Raw genomic sequence first — 12,291 nt, forward strand, 5'->3', positions numbered from 1 at the left:
AAATAAACTTTTGAAGCACTGATCCAGGAGCTCACGGTTTTCCTCCATGGTCAGAGATGGTTTGAGCTTGCTGGCAGAGGAAAGATAGAGAGAAAAGTCATGCATTGGACTCAGTTCCACCTTCAAGTAAAAGAAACGGGTCCAATGACTAGAGATTGTCCCAATCTAGGACCCCAAATGCGAACAACCCTTCACTTTGCACCTCTCAAGTACTGGCTCATCTAGAAGTAAAGCTAAAATGTCAAGTCCCCCTTTTAGAGAAACCCACAAGCTTCCTTCCCCCTGCCAGCTAGTCAGACACCTGCCTCCCCATCTGAACTCTGCTCCATTGTACTGCATGCCCCACAACCGCCAATCTTGTGTCTTTCGAGCACAAACCCCCAAATGGACACATTCAAATCCTTAAGAACTAAAGTCCTGCTGTTGAGCAGCATGTGAGCCACAGGGCCACCCAGAGGATTCAGGGGGCCTGCGGTTTTTGGCGACGGGGAATTGCTGCCGAAGACCCAGCACTTCAGCGGTGGGTCCCGGGGCGGAAGGACCCCCCGTCGCCAAATTGCCGCCAAAGACCCGGAGCGGAAGAAGCTCCGGGGGCCTGGGCCCTGTGGGAGTTTTCCAGGGCCTCCGGGGTGAAGGACCCCGCTCCACGGGCCCTGAAAAACGTCGTGGGGGCCCCTGCGGGGCCCAGGGCCTGGGGCAAATTGCCGCACTTGCCCCCCGGGAGGCCCTGGTGAGCCAAACCCTGCAAGCATTAAACTGCTCCCTACCTGACACTCATGAATTAACAAATAAGAAGGCATCACAGTGCCAGGAAATATGGCAGAAAATAGCCTACCTCAGATGTCCAATGGCAAGAATTGCCTGGTAGCAAACTGCAGGTGCCAGAGAATCCAGTGGTTCCTGTTTAATGAAGTCCTGAAATGCATGAATAGAGACATCAAAAATGGGAAATGGATTTGAAAGGCAGAGAGGCCTTCCTCTCACACCCTGAAACAGGGCCATATGCCAGACCTGGAATAAACAGACACCGTGCCCAGCAGGCTCTCTGCCTCAGAAATGGACCGTAGGGCCATCTGCAGGCTATACAGAGGACAGAAAGAGAACTCACAAGACACAAACCATTCCTTCCAGTTACAGCCCACAATATGTCAGCATCCCTGCCAAGCTCAGAGAGGACCCAGCATTATGGGTGCCGTGCAGGTAGCTCATGAGACTGCAGTAGTACAGTCACAGCCAATGGATAAAATATCATCTCCCTGGAAAACCGGTCTCATTACATTACAACAAACTCTCTTGTACTTCAGTCCTCAAAGCTCCTAATCACTCACCAGCATGTAGCCAAGGAGCTCCAGTTTGTACGAGAATCCGAACTCCTGGGAGTCTCTGGTCTCCAAGATGGCACGGCTAATCTCCATGACATTGTGGATGAAGGTTAATTTTAGGTTCATGTCCTAAATAATCCAGAAGGAGAAACAAGAGGATATGGATGAGAAACTGAGAGAAGAACCAGAGTCCAGACGATAAAGATCAGGAATTAAATCTAGCCTCAGGGAAGCAGAGAGGTGTCCCCAGACCCCAGAAGGTAGTGGACTCTGGCTCTGCACCCACCTCAGAAGAAGAGAAAACCAAGGTTCATCAAATAAATCCAGGTCCACTTACACCAGAGCAGCCAGGACTCCTGCTTGATGTAGCAAGGAAACCAAGCTCTGTGCAATCCTGAGATTCACATTGACCTAGGGATAAACAACTGGTCCTTTATGATCAGTGAACCCCACATATGGTGAATCGGGTTTCCAGGAACCCCTCACTATATTAGACATAGAATGTCAGGGTTGGAAAGGACCTCAGGAGGTCATCTAATCCAACCCCTGGCTCAAAGCAGGACCAATCCCCAGACAGATTTTTACCCCAGTTCCCTAAATGGCACCCTCAAGGATTGAACTTACAATCTTCGTTTAGCAGGCCAATGCTCAAACCCCTCAGTTATCCCTCCCCCCTCTTCCAAAGACGTGGATGTTTACATGGGAGCCAAGGTCTGGAATGCCAAAAGGGGACCGTGTTTGGCATCTTGTTAACCACAAAAGAGCTTCCACCCTAGTTGACTTGGTGAATCTAATGATAGAATAAGTCATCAGCTTGGGGGTTGTCTCCCTCTACTTCTTGCAGTCTGCCCGCAGTGTGGTCACAGCAATGTTGTGTAAACCTCTCTCTTACGGAAGCAGAGGGATGTTAGTCACCTTGAGATCCTAGCTGCTGTCCTGGAAGAGTTTTTCATGCATTTGCGTTGAGTGTCAGATCTGATGTAAGCAGGGAAGTCAGCTCAAGGAAGAGTACGGCTATACTCACTGTGCTATGAACTGTCTCTAGATAGGCAGTCAGCAGCTGGGTGCTGGCCTGCAAGGCCCTTTCTCTCCCACTCCTTCCCTGAACTGAACCATGTCCTTAGGAGCTGTTGGTAGAGCAGGGGAAAGGACAGAGTTAGTACCAGAAAATCCCTCCTAAAAGTTCCTCTTAAACAGGTTTAATTGTCACTAAAATCCCTCTCCAAAGCATCTGACCTCCATGTAGCAAAGGAATTACATGTCTAATGGAAGAGCCCCTTAGATATACAAGTCCCAGGGACCAGATTCACCTCTGGTGTACTGTAGCTCGATTGAAGCCAAAGGAGTTACATGAGAGATGAATCTGGGCCCGTGTATGTGATGTCTGCTGTAGACTGTCTGATGGGAGCTGTCTAGCACATTGCATGCTGTTTGATGTCTGCTGCTGTGGTCTGTTTCCTGGGCAACTTCTCCCACACTGAGTGGCAAAATGACAGAGAGGAGCATTTCTTTTATTAATTTGAATAAGAGCAGAGAAGTCTCCCAGCCGAGCTCCTTTTTAACTTCACTTTTATACTGAAGGTGCATCAAACTCCCACCCTCAGCTCTTCACGATATTCTGTTCATGTCTGAGGAACAGGAAGTCTGCTCTGAATGAGTTTCCATGCACAGGGCTTAACTCAATATTCATGAATTCCTCTTAGAAGAAGTGATCAGTTTCAACTGGTTCTCTTGGATTTGGCTACTGCAGTGGTGATTTTCTTGCCGCTCCAAGTAGTGTCAACGACACTGTAAGAACCTGGTCCCAATCCAGCCCTGGCATAAAATGGCACAGCTTCCGTGGATTTCAATGGGGCACATGCCCGCTTATCCCAGGAAGAATTTGGTACTTTCTCCCTAAAATTCACTCCGTTGTGGAAAATTCCTCCACAACTGAAGCTTGACCCCCTAAATCTCTGTCTCTTCCCTGCTGTAACACAAGAAACAATCTCCACCACGGTTCAATGGTCTACTCACATCAAACATTTCCTGGAACCAGTCTGCGGTTGGTGCTTCCTCCAGCAATGTCTCCATTAGCTTGCCAAGAGCTTCAAAGGACCTCACGTAGAGTGACTGAAACCAGAAGAGAAGGAGTGAGGCTCAGCACAGATCATTTGTGTGTGTGGGCCGGGGAAAGCTAACCATAACCTTGCCAGGGAGGCCATGTGTGACTGCCATCACCCAGTGCCTGCTGGGCAGAAATACAGTGGATGGTGCCAGAGGAGAATTGTCATCACGTACTTGTATATGCAGAGCATCCTCTGCTGTCTCGCCTTCCTCTTTCGTCATCTCCAAGGGAGGAAGGGGAAATAAACTTTGAAGCACTGATCCAGGAGCTCATGGTTTTCCTCCATGGTCAGAGATGGTTTGAGCTTGCTGGCAGAAGAAAGATAGAGAGAAAAGTCATGCATTGGACTCAGTTCCACCTTCAAGTAAAAGAAACAGGTCCAATGACTAGAGATTGTCACAATCTAGAACCCCAAATGCGAACAACCCTTCACTTTGCACCTCTCAAGTACTGGCTCATCTAGAAGTAAAGCTAAAACGTCAAGTCCCCTTTTAGAGAAACCCACAAGCTTTCTTCCCCCTGCCAGCTAGCCAGACACCTGCCTCCCATCTGAACTCTGCTCCATTGTACTGCATGCCCCACAACCTCCAATCTTGTGTCTTTCGAGCACAAACCCCCAAATGGACACATTCAAATCCTTAAGAACTAAAGTCCTGCTGTTGAGCAGCATGTGAGCCACAGGGCCACCCAGAGGATTCAGGGGGTCTGGGGTCTTTGGCGATGGGGAATTGCCGAAGACCCAGTACTTCAGCGGTGGGTCCCGGGCGGAAGGACCCCTTCGCCAAATTGCCGCCAAAGACCCGGAGCAGAAGCAGCCCGGGGCCTGGGCCCCGTGGGAGTTTTCCAGGGCCTCCGGAGTGAAGGACCCGCCCACGGGCCCTGAAAACTGTCGTGGGCCTGCGGGCCCAGGGCCTGGGGCAAATTGCCGCACTTGCCCCCCCGGGAGGCCCTGGTGAGCCAAACCCTGCAAGCATTAAACTGCTCCCTACCTGACACTCATGAATTTACAAATAAGAAGGCATCACAGTGCCAGGAAATATGGCAGAAAATAGCCTACCTCAGATGTCCAATGGCAAGAATCGCCTGGTAGCGAACTGAGATGCCAGAGAATCCAGTGGTTCCTGTTTAATGAAGTCCTGAAATGCATGAATAGAGACATCAAAAATGGGAAATGGATTTGAAAGGCAGAGAGGCCTTCCTCTCACACCCTGAAACAGGGCCATATGCCAGACCTGGAATAAACAGACACCGTGCCCAGCAGGCTCTCTGCCTCAGAAATGGACCGTAGGGCCATCTGCAGGCTATACAGAGGACAGAAAGAGAACTCACAAGACACAAGCCATTCCTTCCAGTTACAGCCCACAATATGTCAGCATCCCTGCTAAGCTCAGAGGGGACCCAGCATCCTGGGTGCCGTGCAGGTAGCTCATGAGACTGCAGTAGTACAGTCACAGCCAATGGATAAAATATCATCTCCTGGAAAACCGGTCTCATTACATTACAACAAACTCTCTTGTACTTCAGTCCTCAAAGCTCCTAATCACTCACCAGCATGTAGCCAAGGAACTCCAGTTTGTACGAGAATTCAACTCCAGAGAGTCTCTGGTCTCCAAGATGGCACGGCTAATCTCCATGACATTGTGGATGAGGGTTAATTTTAGGTTCATGTCCTACATAATCCAGAAGGAGAAAGAAGAGGATGTGGATGAGAAACTGAGAGAAGAACCAGAGTCCAGACGATAAAGATCAGGAATTAAATCTAGCCTCAGGGAAGGAGAGAGGTATCCCCAGACCCCAGAAGGTAGTGGACTCTGGCTCTGCACCCACCTCAGAAGAAGAGAAAACCCAGGTTCATCAAATAAATCCAGGTCCACTTACACCAGAGCAGCCAGGACTCCTGCTTGATGTAGCAAGGAAACCAAGCTCTGTGCAATTTAAACAAGCAACTTGTGTATAGAAAACGCAAAAGCTGACAGCAGATTATTTAGAATGTACCTTGTTCGCAACAGTGATGCCCAGCACCTGAAAAACAAAATGCAAAACAGCTATTAGCAATGTAGATAGTCCCACATAACACACAACCTCAAAACGTCCTGGCTGGTGACTATGGAGCAGAGAGAAATCACTATTGTTAAATCTTCTAAAAGGCAGGAAAGGTATCCAGAGGGGATGTTTTGCAGAGGTCAATATCAGGGGCCATCCTCCGTAATATCTGCATTTGTGAACTACTGGAAGATCTGTTTGGTTCAACTGTTTTTGGCAATGCCTAAGTGAAAGTCTCAGTTAGACAAGGCAGAACTGAATGGCAAAGTGACGTGGAAAGGTTGGACTGAGATGAGAGTCAGGACCAGCAGTCAGGCACCTGGGGAACAGAAATAACGCAGCACACACACAAACAAGACGACAGATAAGAGGTAAGGGAAGTAGTGAGTCCAAGAAACAGCGTGACAGTAAATTAACTAAATACAGGCTAGCACTAGACTCTCTTGGGTAGTAAAAAATAGAGCTAGATACATGTCCATATGAGGGGAGTGGTACTCTGAATTGCCTGAGTGTCACTGCGTCTGAATTACTGTGTAGCTGGGGTCGACAGAATTTAGAATATAGATAAACTAGAGAAAATACAAAGAAGAGCAACAAAAATGATACAACATGTGACAGCTCACACTCCGTCCATTACAGTTTTAAATTTGAGTTATGTGACACTTATCACGCAAAAGATCTTACCTGACCACTGGCTCTGTAATGGAGAAGGATGTTCCCTGTGATGTCTGCCTCTACTCGGGAGAGAAGCTGGTCTTTTGGAGCATGGACAGCCACGCTGCTGTAGGCCAGCATCAGGGTGCTGCGAGTCTTGCCTCTTCTCCCATGGTGGTGGTCCTAGACAATCAGAAAGTTCTTCTGATTCCTTTTGCTTTGGAATTCTCATCTGCTGCTGACCGAGGAATTCCTCACAGCAGCAATAGCAGCTTGCACTTGCAAAGCTCTTTTCAGCCAAAGATCTCAAACCACTTGCAAAAAGTATTTAAGCAATATAATAACTGTGAGGTGTGGAGATATTAGTATCTCCATCATTCCCACTAGGTAACTCTGACACAGAGAACCTAAAATGCTGAACCTACAGCAGTGAAGTACACGGGAGCTTAGTCATTGACACTGGTAGGTACAAGATCAGGCGCTAAATATCTTGCCTAAGGCTGCACAGTGAGTAAGTGGCAGAGCCAGCAGTGGAAGCCCAGAGGCCTAGTCTCCTGCTCTAGCCTCTAGATCAGTGGTTTTCAACCAGGGCTACTTGTGTACCCCTGAGGGTCTGCAGAGGTCTTCCAGGGGGTTTATCAACTCATCTAGCTATTTGCCCAGTTTTACAGCAGACTACAAAGAATGCAAGTACAATATTTATATTCCAGTTGATTTATTTTATAATTATATGGTAAAAATGAGAAAATAAGCAATTTTCAGTAATAATGTGCTATGACACTTTAATAATTTTATGCCTGATTTTGTAAGCAAGTAGTTTTTAAGTGAGGTGAAATTTGGGGACAAATCAGACTCCTGAAAGCAGTACACTAATCTGGACAGGTTGAGAACCACTGCTCTAAATCACAGGTTCCATAATTGTCATCCATAGACCACTGGTGGTCTACCTAAAGCAGGTTGGTTGGCCACATGTTGCTTGCAACACCTCCTCATTTCCAGCCACTAACTTGGATTAAAAAAAAACGCTAAAAATACCTTAAATGCTTTTCCATGCAAGCCACTGAGGTAGTTCCCACACATTGTGCATGGGAGGGGCGCTCAAGCCATGAGACATCAGATGATAAAAATCATTTGAGAGAACCGCAGCTCCAGAGTGTGCTCCTCTCTGCTTAACTGCAGGCGTCACGTAGAACGCACACGCTGGGGGACAATGCGAGCTGAGCAGAACTGACACTACCCCGGGCTGCTGCCCTGCTTTAGAGGGAGAGGAAGTTGGAGAGAAGCCCTGGCTCCTTTACCTTCAGGCGGCTGATGAACCCAGGAATCGTAACCTTGCTCATTGCAGCCCCAAACTCCTGAAGTGCTCAGGGTGAGGTCCAAGTGGCTCTCAGCAGAGAATGTGAAGATGGAAATGACTCCTGTCACCCAAGAAAATACTGGTTAGGATCTAACCCACGAGTCCCTTCCTTTCAGCTGAAGCGGTGTAAAGCGCCAGTCAGGCGTCAGACCCATGGGCAGCGGGGGCTGAGTGGAACAGCAATGAAGAGGATATGAAGCGAAATGGCATCTGTCCCAGGCCAGCTCAGAGCTGAGCCCCACAGGGAGCATTCAGGGATTACTTGGTAAAGTGGAGAGAAGGACAGAGTCCTCACCTGTCTCTCAGGGGCTTCCATATAATCTGTTGCTGTCAAAAATTTATGAAGCTGCGATTTAACGTGGACCAGGTCCTGACAAACTGCTAAGGACGCCTAGCGCCTTATACAGGAAACTCTGAAAGAAAGAGACCGGCACTGAGATACCAGTAACAGAACGTGCCAGTCAGTACAGACCCAGCTCAGCAACACTCAGGAAAGAACAAGATAGCCAAGTCCAAGCATCCATACTGCAGAAACATCCCATCATCTAGCCCAGCCAGAGAACCAACAATGCAGCACAGACAAGCAGCCTGTCCAAGCAAATATTGGAAGGGCAGGGGGGCAAGAGAGCAGGGAACAAGTAAAAACAAATTTTATATGCAGAATAAAATATAAGGTAATGAAGCCTTGAGAGAAGCCTTATGCAGCCCCCCAATCAGAATTTCAAGGGAAATTAACTAGAAACTAAGCCTTAACAGAGAACAAACCTTCTCATGGGAGGGGCTGGTATAGCTGGCCATCTGCTGGTTCAACTCAAGGCTTATCTGGCTGCTCCAGGCACTGTCGTCTATCATCGCCAGAGATGTTCTTAGGAACTGAGTGTAAAAGAAGAGTTATAGCAGATGGTTAATTGCAAGAATTTGGGGTTGTTGTGGGGTTTGTTTATTTGTTCGGTGTTTTTTTTCTTCCTTGTTCTCTCTTGTAAACTTTCCAATATTCAGGTGTCATGGGAAGGTTACTTCCCTATTGAGAACTATAAACATCGACAACCCAGACTTCCTCTGCTGTTGTTCTTTAACCTTTGTCTGATGATTCCTCTCAGTCCCCAAACCCAGATGAACAGTGAATTGGAGAATGAGATGGAGCCAAGAAATCTGACCATTGAGGAGTGATTTTATAGTGGATGGAGGATGGGCCTAGTAAACTTTGAACAAAGGGCCCTGGACTACGAAGGACCAGGAACCTTCTCTCAAGTGCTATGAACCCTTTATGCCACCTCCCAAGGGTCCCCAGGGTTGTGAGGTACCTCACTACCACCTGCCCTTAGCATGAGGAAGACTTCTCTGTGCTCTACCAGCCACAGGAAATACAAGCACCCTCTTCTCACCCCATTCAGGTTCCACTATCCTCCTACAGATAAGCAATCGGTACGGTCCAACCGCCGAGCCCTCTCTGTGGTCCCACAACATCCAGCCCCTGTTCCACTGGACACTCACAGAATTCATAAGTTTGCTACACACCACCTTACCAGTTTCACCTCAGCGTCACCGCTCCATTTAACACACTTAGATACATTTATAGTGAAAACAAGCAGCGCTCAAGTGACAAAGATCAGAGAGTTGAGAAGCAGCAAGTAAAATAAATGTAAACAAATGGTTATGTAAAAATAAAATCCTAAAACACTTCTAGAGCTTGAACTTAGATAACCAAACATTCCCTGTCTCACAAAGGATAGCTCCCAAATCTCTCTCCCGCATGAAACACCCAGACCAAAAGGTGATCCTCCATTCATAAGACAAGCCAGCTGGCAGTTCGTCCAATAGGTGAAGGATTCCTGGTGCCGGGTACCTCTGGACCTCCAGATATAGTTCCACGATCCATTGTCTTCATTTGAAAACAGGGTACCCCCTACTGTTTGCTTGTTTTTCTTGTATCAAATCTCCTCTGGAGACTTCACAATCACTTGATTAGAATTTTCCTCTATTGATTAGCATCCACTGTGAATAATTACTCACAGGCAGATAAGCGTCTCCTGCCTGAAAGAAACTTGTTTATCACTTTCTGGTGACCAGCCCCCTAACTCATAGACCTTAAAAGCATCAATTTCAGTATGGAACCATAACACCTTATATATTATCCATCCAGTCACTGTGCAATGAATATGATGAGCCGTGTGGCACAGGTATCCAGTAAAGGCTTTACATGACACCCTTTGATTATATAGAGATCAGATCCAGGGAATCCTGGGAATAAAAGGTAATAAATAGGTAATAATTGGAGATATACCAATCTCCTAGAACTGGAAGGGACCTTGAAAGGTCATTGAGTCCAGCCCCCTGCCTTCACTAGCAGGACCAATTTTTGCCCCAACTCCCTAAGTGGCCTCCCTCAAGGATTGAACTCACAACCCTGGGTTTAGTAGGTCAATGCTTAAACCACTGAGCTATCCTCCCCACCCTGTGGCTTAACTCAGTGGGCACCCAAAGGACCAGGAGTCACACCCTCAACTCCCATTGAAGTCGGCCAGAGGTTAGTAACTCAGCACTTTGCTGTTTCAGGCCCAAATTTTGAACAGCAGCCAGGAAATCTCAGAAACCTCACAAGAAAACCCAATCTTATTTGATTTTTTAGCTGAAAGAATTTGAAAGGAGGCTGGATCTGCAATGGGGAACTCTAGAGTGTAATCCAACCCCAAATGGAACTGCAAACCTTCTGGGGCGTATTTCTCACTAGGTCCCTTCCTTTCATTTTCAGCACTCGCCATCAAAATGTTCCTTGTCTGGATTTACACGAGGCTGCAAAGAGCTCTTTCTGAGCAGAAAGGCTTCTCCCTGAGATACAGTCACCAAACCCTGTCTTGTCTCTTCCTGTTGGGGTTTCTCATAGCAAATTTTCTTTTGAGTGGCAAAAAGAATCCTTTCGATGTCCCCCAGTGGTGCATTAGCACCATGAGCATGCTGGTTTTCTGGTTACGTTTTGTGTTGTTCCCAGTGGTAACACAGAGTTATTTATAACTAGAGCAGGTTGAACAATGGTAAGTCCATTTCACAAAACAAGTGGGATTTTTTTGTTTTCTTGATTTTTCAACACACACATGAAAAGTGAAAGAAACAAAAATATTTTGCTTTTCAAAATCAAAAATGACCATTATTCAGTTCTTTGTTTTCCCTTTCCTTCCCTTTATCCCTCGTCCCCAGGCCTTTCCTCCCCTCTTCCACTTTGTGACTGAAAAAGCCAGGGCGGGGGGAGGGGGGAGCAGGGGGAAGGAGACAAACAGGATAGCAAATGAAAAAAAAATACCCTAAATCAACTTCACTTTAAAAACTGAACATTTTCCGGTTGGTTGGGTTGTTTTGTTTTGTGTAAAAAAACAAAAAATTGATAATGTCCCATGAAAATAAAAAAGGCCAGTTTTCACTGAGCAAAATGAAATGGTTTGACCAGCTCTGCTTATAATGAATAGTTTATCATTAATATTTTCCCCAGCTGATACATTTGGAGGGGGGAGGGAGGGCTGTGACAATACAGCTGAAAGCCATCTTGTACCTGAAGCAGCATGTGCTCCCACCGCGCATGGTCCAGGGAATTCTCCGTGTTTCCTATGAAGCAGGAGGCAAAACAATAATGTCAGCTCGGTTAGCAAGAGTTGTCGTCCCAGGAATCTCCTTTGCAATCAGTCCTTCGAAAACCCCTGCTCTGCCAAACTGTAACATACCTGGGCTTTCAAGGCTAAATGGGACCTACGCCAACATTCTTTGCTGGACCAACAGAAAGTATCATGTTATGTACCCTGCTGGCATTTTTATTCAGGGTCAGTCAACCCACCAGGAGTGAGATGCTGAGCACTCCCAATTCCTTTTGACTTTAATGGGAGCTGAGGGTACTGAGCATCTCAGAAAACTGTTCAACACATCAGAAGACTGGGTTTAATGGGAATACAAACTTTTCCTGCATAATAAGAGATTCTGGACTTGATCCTAACTTGATGTAAATCGGTGGAGCTTCACTGAAGTCAATGGAATGATACTGATTTACATCAGCTGAGAATCTGGCCCTGTTTCTGAATGTCCAGCTCTAACCTACCCTTCTTTAATGTTGGCACAAGGCAGTACTGGGGACTCTGTACAGCAACAACCACTAGGGAAGATACAGCTCATTTTTAAAATCTTTTTTTGACTATCAAACCCACTTGAACATTGTGGGGTCCGACCTTCACCAGAAACATATCCGGTTTGTGCTCCACGTAGGGTCTGTCATACTTCACAGAGACTACAATGGCACAGCCACGTCATTGGCGCTCTGCTGGCATAACCCCATAGTGTAGACGCAGCCTACACTGACTGAGGAGGTCAATAGATTCATACCACCGTAAAATTGCTGAAAGACATTATTAGGCCCACAATACCTAGAGTCTACATGGGCACTCACTTGGCCAACCTAGCTTTTATGGCTCAGGTTTCCTTACAGAAAGAAAAACTCTGGGTTTTTTAATTGAATCACCCTTGAAAGTAAACATGGGGTTTAATTTTCAGAAACCTTCAGTTTGCAAAATCAGACTATATATGGAACCCCAAAATATTTCACTAACCTCCAGCTTCACGCATAATTCACCTTCCCAAACATTAACCTAGCAAAGGTGTGGGGGGAACTGCTGTAAAATTTCCATTCAGCTGAAACCTTCCTGGCCTGATTCTGCCCGGATTGAATTGGCTTCAGTGGTTTAACTCTAGATTTACCCCAGTGGTTCACAGTTATCCAGATGAAGGAAAAGTGAGGGCCTAGAAGCCCAATTTCAATTCCCACTGTTCCC

General features: G+C 46.7%; 1 long non-coding RNA gene across 1 annotated transcript; it reads right to left on the bottom strand.

Annotated features, from left to right (window-relative positions):
• Nucleotides 1-2,401: 2,401 nt before the first annotated feature.
• LOC120393261 lies at nt 2,402-5,018 on the bottom strand. Its single transcript, XR_005591977.1, has 5 exons — nt 4,978-5,018; nt 4,487-4,565; nt 3,603-3,737; nt 3,339-3,434; nt 2,402-2,449 (listed from the first exon to the last, which is right to left on the bottom strand). It is a non-coding gene; the product is annotated as an uncharacterized LOC120393261 (long non-coding RNA).
• Between the last annotated feature and the right edge of the window lie 7,273 nt (nt 5,019-12,291).

The sequence above is a fragment of the Mauremys reevesii genome, unplaced genomic scaffold, assembly GCF_016161935.1.
Source record: "Mauremys reevesii isolate NIE-2019 unplaced genomic scaffold, ASM1616193v1 Contig17, whole genome shotgun sequence".
Classification (NCBI taxonomy): Eukaryota; Metazoa; Chordata; order Testudines; family Geoemydidae; genus Mauremys; species Mauremys reevesii.